The 8,066-nt window shown below is 40.6% G+C and overlaps 1 pseudogene; it reads right to left on the bottom strand.

Moving 5' to 3' along the window:
- LOC105807196 overlaps positions 1-8,066 on the bottom strand; it is an 87,723-nt pseudogene that overhangs the window by 5,233 nt on the left and 74,424 nt on the right.

Raw genomic sequence — 8,066 nt, forward strand, 5'->3', positions numbered from 1 at the left:
GGATCATACATGCAAACGGGAAAATAAGGAAAATGAAACCCTGGGCATCCTCCAATTCAGTAAATCTGAAGAGTCAGGAGGGAGACGGTACAATGTAAAGGGTGGGTTATGGACTGAATGCTTGTGTTACCCCACAGATTCATATATTGAACCCCTGATCTCAGTGGGATGGTATAAAGAGATGGGGCCTTTAGCAGATAATAGTCATGACAATGTAGCTCTCGTGAATGGATCGGTGCCCTCATACGAAGAGACATAAGAGAGCTTGCTTCCTCTCTCTGTACTCTCTGCCACTTGAGGGTACAACAAGATGGCCACCTGCAAACCAGGAAGCAGGCCCTCCCCAGATATGCAGACACCTTGCTCTTGGACTTCCCAGCCTCCAGGATTGTACAAAATAAATGTCTGTTGTTTAAGCCACCCAGTCTATGGTGCTTCTGTATAGCAGACTACGACAGGGGTGGTAAACCCTCTCCCCAAGAGGAGACACAGGAAGCATCTATATTTACAGAGCATGAGTTATATCCCTCAGATGCACTGAAGTAAGAAAAAGTTAAGGGAAAAAAAGCTGTGCTTCACAGGCTTTGAAGAAGATGGGAAAAAGAATTTCATTTCTCCCTTTCCTACCCTGCTAAGCCCTGAAGTGTTAGGCCTAGAAACAGAAAGGAAGAAATCAGTAAGTACGTCCTCCTGGTTCTATAGGCCTGGCTTCAGTGGGATATAACACAGGATCAGAAAGCCAACAGCAATCAAAAGCAAAGAGAGTAAAATCCCTCTGTCAGCAGCTGTGCTGGCAATGCTGGTCATCTGGAGACCAAAGTGGACAATTCGATACCGGCGAGAGGGAGAAAAGGGAGGACTGAATTTCCCCTGAACATGCAGCACTAGGACCCACTCACTGAAATTTTCTTCCACCGAACAAACTGCTACAGGCCCTTGTATTTTACCTACTCTCAGAAATTAACTTTCACAGTACAACATAAAAAAGTTAATAATTTGTAATTCCAAAAGTTAAATACTCCTTCTCACTGAAGTAATCATAAATAAACATGAATTACATGTAAGGTCATCTGCAATGAGTAACAGGAATATATTGAAGGAAGCTATTTAAATACAAACTGCTGAGCATTTCTCCCCCAGGGTGACTTTTCTGAACTTGGTACTAGAGCTATTCTTAGATCCAACTTTCATTAGAAATGCTGTGTCACCTTTTATAGAAGAATGTATTTTATAATGGCAAATATATGTACACCATTTTTAGCAGGTGAATGGCATAACTCCTCTTACTAGCTAAACCTGACTTATTTAATGTACTATAAAATAGTGTCATTTCTACTAAGTATGCTACAACTTACATCCCAATGAGTGCTTTCTCCTTCAAAAGTCATCCTCTTGGAGGCTATATAATCATTGCAATGACTCTGACATTGGTCAAAGTTAACTTTTAGAACTGCTCTCTGAGAATGACTGTCAGAGCTTGAGGCTTTTCTTTTCCCGTGGACTTGGTCATGGCTGTTAAATACCTTAAAGGCAATCTCCACCAATTGAGACATCGGCATCCCCAATCTGCCTTCTATTAATACTTCTTGTAGTTTACCTATATGACTTGAGCAGCTGGAGTCCTGCTACAATTAACATTCCCCATTTTGCATGGAGGTTTATCTGAGGTGGCCAAAGCAAGGCCCTGCACTAGGGAGGTGTTTGGGGTCTGTGGTGTGGTGCTTATTCCTTCCCAGAGAATCACTGCTGGCTGGGTATACCCTAGTCACCTAGAAGCACCCTAAAAGGGCCAGAGGGAGCAATGTAGTCCGAGGACGCTTATTTAAATAGTTTTCCAATTAGGCTGTTGCTGTGACCATGAAAATTTTAACCTCTGCTTATACCAAATATTACTACCCAGATCAGAATGCAAGCACGCAAACAAACAGAACCAGTGACACTTAAGATATATGCACACACATCCAAGTTCCAAGTTCCTAGTCAAGAGTACCTCTCTGAGAGAACCCCCATAGTCCCCTTTCAACCAAAGGGGAAATCCCCCAACAACCCTCCCTCCCCCGCCACCTGCCACCACCTCCTGGAAGTCAACAAGAAAGAAGTTGAGAGGGTCAGTCACTTGTACCGTTACTCAACCAAAAAAAGAGTAAAAGATGTCTTCCAAAATCCAAACTTTCCTCTGCTGCAAAAAATGGAAGTAAAATCACTTGAGGTCAACAGCGCTGTGCCGGGGATGCAGGAGCCAGGATCAATTGCCAAGTCAGTCAAACGTCCGGGCAGCTGCTCAGACCGGCTATCAGAGCGAATGCCTCACATGGGGCCAGTGAGACACGGGCAAAAAAATGTTCAGAAGGGACTTTAATTTAGTCCCATCTAGGGTGCCATTTTGTAACTGAACCAAACTGGGTTTGTTTGCCCATGCTCAAGGGAAAGCCAAACACCAGGTTTTTGCAGAGAGAAAGGTTTATTGTCAGGCAGCCAAAACAAGGAGACAAGAATCAGACTCAGATCTGTCTCCAGCATTGTCTTTTATATGTTCCTAGTGACAAGAAATCTTTTGCTTTTGAGGTCAATTTCAATTTGTAAAGAGCAAAAAAACTTCCAAGCCCCATGATCGGTTGTATGAGTAATTAAGACATTCATAAAATGATATCCTTAACTGCTGCATTCACTCCAAGGCCCATTCATCTCCGTCAGCATCCCAAAGATGAAGCACATATTCTGCTTAGCTATCTAGCACAGTGGCACACACACTGCACCACTAACATCACAGGACAATTACCTATAAAACTAGACTTCTGCCGCTGGACTCCAGCTTCATTTTCTCACAGGTAATCATCTTTATTGGGGAGAGCAAATTCTAAATCATGTTCATATTGGACTGCCAAAGCTAGGTCCAGGGCAACCTGTGGTGGGGCAAGAGCAGGCATGGCTACAGACTCCAAGTTAGGGTCTCCAGTGAGTTTTCTAGCAAGCCAGAGGAAGGGCTTTTCAAAATTGTAGCTGCTTTAGGCAAAAACATCATAGTACTAAAGATTCTTCTTTTCATGGAAGACAATAGATTTTGCCTTCTTTTTTCTATCCTAATATCCACTTTGTTGCCACACAACATGACAAGGATGTTTTCATATACTCATACCAGATCTCTATGTCGTTTAGGCACATTCTATAACTCTCAATGTTAGTTATACATTAAACATTATAATGGCACACTAGGCTTGGATATAATAGCCATTTCTCAGCTCACCAAATTTTTCATGGCCAGCCATGTCCCATACGCTGAACTTCATAGGCCCTCTATGGTTGTGGAACACAAAGAGATGGACCTCAACACCCAAGGTGGCTATAGTCTTCTCAAATTCACTAGTCAAGTGATGTTTCCCAAGCTGTTTTGGAATGCAGTTGTTTCCTGCTTGAGTTTCAAATACTATGTGAGACTGCTATGGTCACATCACAATATTCAGTGGTGAAATGTTTGTTAATGTCATTCCCATTCCTTTCTGTTTAGAATCAGAATAAAGTTGCATTTCAAATATCTTTTTAAAAAGAGGAATTAAAAATGCAGGTTAACCACTTACTACAGTATTCATGTTTACTGTCAGTATATTATCATCATCATCACATCATTGAAAACTATAAGAAAGTAGAGATGGTTACAAACAAACAAAAACCAAACAAAACCAAGAAAGACAGAGAATATACACTATTGTGATATAAAGTATAATGAAAGGTGAATCAAAATAAATTAGAAATATCTTCTAAAAATTAAGGAACATATAAAAATAATAAAATAAAATCACATCCTTGTATGAATTACTAATTGTCCCTGGTAAAAATTCCAAAAAAAATGTTGGGCGCAAATGTGGGATCACTGTTTGAACAAACATGTAATGTCCCAAGGAGATTACTACAAAGGACAGTCCATTTCTGTGTCACATTATTTAGGTAAACTTTTTTTGAGTGCCCAATACATAACATGCATACTATGTTGCTACACTTGTGATAGTCATTGAAATCAATATCAAAAATCCAATCCCAGTATTCCCCTCTTAGCTGGGGCCCAGTGCTAGCCTGGCTCATTAACCATCACACTTGTAGCAAGAAGCACAGCATTGGCCCTGTCAGCAATGGGCTAGGTATAGTGACCAAACAGACGATCAAATACTGTCATGGTCTCTTCTGGAAAAAGAACTCAATCTGCCAACAGCCCTGCAAAGCCACTTGACCAGAGACCACAGAGCTGAGTGATGCCTGCATTGAGAAACCCAAATAATTTAATTTGGTGACACCTCCAGAATAGCAGAATTCAGGATAGACATGTAGGATATTCAACTCTGAACCATCAGAGAAACCAACAGCCCAGGGTCACGATTACACATTTATCACATTCTGAACTTTTCACACCATTGGTCTTTTCACATCATTGTATCTTCAGTTAACGCATTTATTGTCCAAAAGGTCAGCTTATCACTTTCCAGTTTCAAAAATTTAACTATGATTAACAAACTAAGACAGGCATATAGATTCTGGTGTCTCTGTTTTTAAAAAGGTCTACTTTTTAGTAATATCTTATATGAACATCCTTGTCCCTCGGTGACTTCTGCTAGATTGTCAAGGCCTAGATGTCAGTAGTTAGTTCGTTCTTTCATGGTAGTGCCTAGGCTATAGTAGACTTCATATCCCTGAAAGTGACAATGCTGAATGTGGAAATTCATGCAGAAGTACATCTGACTAAGCCAGTCTGGGACATAGCACCAAACAAGGACCATGTGGACCTACACACAGAGGGACATAGCAAGGAGAAAAAATCAGCAACATCATCCCTGTTTCAATTATTTTTGATGAAAAATATGAATGAATCCTTGTCCTTACCCTATTTAAAAGGCTAATTTGATAAATAATTTCTCTCCAAAATTTTTTTATTAATTCTCTAAAAGAACTTCAACTGTTAGAATTGTTAAGCAAATTCCTCAACAATCCTCCTTTCTTATATTCTGTTGGTTTAGTTTTCTGTTCTTCCTTGTTTTTAGCCTTTGCTCAAAATTTTCCATTAAAGAAACTTCTAGAGACATCTTACCACATTAGATTCTACAAAAATATATTATCAGATTACTGATTTCTTTGCTCCGAAGACCCAGATCTTTTTTTAATATGAGATACTTCTACGAATTTGAACAGTTCGTCCCCAGGAAAGTTTTCTAATAAAACTTGCTCATTTAAACAATTTATACAAATTCACATTTCTTTAGGCCATGTTTATTAATTTTTCAGTATTCTTATCAGGGCCTCTCTTACAAAGCCGAATTAGGAGTTGTAATTCAATAGTGTAAATGTCTGTTAATTCCACATAGAAAGTGGAGGTTTCTTTCTCATAGCTAATATCAAAGAGTTGCTGCTAAATCCAAGCAGAACCCCAGATGTGCAGAAAGGAAGCCATCCATTGTGATTTGAGGAGAAAGCTGATGCAGTGAGTGCATCTCAACAACGATCCTCCAAGAAGAACCAGTAGAGTCTTGCTTGTGAAGAGACTCTTAGAGAATGCATAGCCAGGCCTTCTTTGGGCCCTCTGGTGCCATGTCCACTGGGCATTAACCCCTCTCATCTGGAAAATCAATCCACTGACAAACTTATCGAATACCTACTATGTGCAAGTTGCTGAGCTTGACTCCAGGAGCAAAGAAGTCTGAGTGAGGAGCTGGCATCATCTATAGAGCACCTACTATATGCCAGGCACATTATACACATTATTATCTCATTGAGTGTTCACATGAACCTGGGAGAGAGGTATTTTATCCTGTTACACAAAGGAAGAAACTGTAGACAGATTAGTAAAGGGAGTTACCTAAGTTAATGAGTTGAACTGAATCCCCCAAAAAGATACGCCTAAGTCCTAACCCCCAGTACCTGTGAATGTGACCACAATTGGAAATAGAACCTTTGTAGATGTAATCACATAATGAGGAGGTCAGTCTAAATTAGGGTGGGCTCCAAATACAATGGAAATAAAAATGGTCCCAAGTGGTTCTAGCCGACTGGTAGACATGTTGGTGTCTTTATAAGAGAAAGGAAAAGGAGACTTGGATACAGAGGCAGGAGAAGAAGGCCATGTGAGGACAGAGGTAGAGATTGGAACGATGTACCTACAAGCCAAGGAACACCAACATTGCTGGCAGCCACCAGAAGCGAGGAAGAGGCAAGGAAGGATTCTTCCCTAAAGCCTTCAGAGGGAGCAGGAACCTTCCAACATCTTGATTTTGGATTTCTAGCCTCCAGAAATATAAGAGAATAAATTTCTACTCGTTTAAGCCTGGAATTTGTGGTGATTTGTTACAGCAGTCCTGGGACACTAAAGCACTAGCATCACACAGCTGGTAAGTAGCAGGGCTGGAGTTTGATCCCAGTTGTTTGCTCCCCAAATACCAAGCATAATTCATATACCATGCTTTCGAGGAGGAGTTTTGTTGCTACATGATTCCTATTCAAGGCTGCTCTAGACTTCATGAGCCAAGTAGAAGTAGTAAACTGGCAGAATCCAAGCTGAGAGTTACAGATGCTCAAAGTGCATTATGCAGTCTCTTGGAGAATTGATACATGGAAACTGTATAGCGGGATAGAAAGAATGCTAAAGAGCTGAATCCAGAGACGAACAGTGATATTGACCATAAGGGGGCTAGGGCAAGTCATTTTACCTCTCCAGGTCTCAGTTTCCTGTTCCCATCAGAGGTCAAGCTAAATATTCCCTGAGTTCCCAGACAACTGCGTAACGAGTTGGCTAGACCCACTCGGGATCATTTTTATTTCCACTTTTGTTTCTTTGGTCAGTAAGTTTTATTTTGATTATTTATTTTTAAAATGTTTGCCATCGGATTGGTCACATCCATCTTTAAATGTTGCTTGTATCTGTTCATTCTCAGGCATTGGGAGTTAAAATAATGGAAATATTTCAACGCCGTGCACAGTATTTCTTGCTCTCTCCAAATTGACAGCAGCTCACACTTTAATGAAGGACCCAAGCCAAAATAGTGCTCTTGTAGCCACAGCAGGTGCAAAAGAGAACTGGGCTGTTTCAAAGATAAGAGCAATGAACCGTTCCCAAAATAAATATTAATCTTTCGAAACCATCAACCGTGCAGAGTAACGTAAACACTAAATCGGATTGTCATCCAGGATGAACTTTCTTTAGGAATGTAAAATAAGCAAAAATGCATCTGCTTTTACAACTGTGACTCTGAACAGAACCAAGGAAAGTCCCCCAGTGTCACATCCTGTTCAACCTGACAGGTGCAGAAAGTAGGCATTCTTAGCTAAGAAGAAGAACTAGGCTATTTTCATTTTGACTCGCTCTTCATTGTGTGTGTCCAAACGAGTGCTGTTTATAAAAAGCTCTGAAATCAAAAGATGCAACTGAGGAGCTTTCGAGGCACCCTCCTGAACCGGTTCAGTTTCTTCTCTTTCCGCTACAGGAGCTGCAGCGACTGCCGATGGGGAGGGGAGAACGTGACTGCACGTGAGAAGAACGTGCAGACTGGAACTCTTCTGCCAGTCTCCCTCAGGAATTCTCTCTGAGGTGGTGGTCCCCACAGCCTCACAACATCACAGTAGCTTCCTTGTGTCGTTTTAAATGCACAACCGAGATTGTTATCAACAATATTATTGTTGTGATTTTTGCCTGTTCATTATTTTGATGTGGGAAAACCTGATTCCCTGAGCTTACATGTGCAATGTCTGTAGGATATGTGTGTGTGTGTGTGTGTGTGTGTGTACATACACACATACATATTAAATTAGGCTGTCAGTTGTTGTTGAATCAACAAGAATTGTTTCTTTAACCTTACAGGAAATGCCACTAAAATCAATAAATACCGAGTGAGTACTGTGAGCAGGGTACCGTCCCAGCCATTTTGAAACAAAGATGATTCATTCAAAGAGTAAAGTGACTGCTAATGGATATGAGGTTTCTTTGTTCTGGAATCAGTGATGATGGCTATGCAACTTTGTGAATATACTACAAACCACTGAATTGTACACTTTAAAAGGGTGAATTATATCTTATATCTCAATTTTTCTTT

The sequence above is a fragment of the Propithecus coquereli genome, unplaced genomic scaffold (genome assembly GCF_000956105.1).
Source record: "Propithecus coquereli isolate 6110/MARCELLA unplaced genomic scaffold, Pcoq_1.0 Scaffold154, whole genome shotgun sequence".
Classification (NCBI taxonomy): Eukaryota; Metazoa; Chordata; class Mammalia; order Primates; family Indriidae; genus Propithecus; species Propithecus coquereli.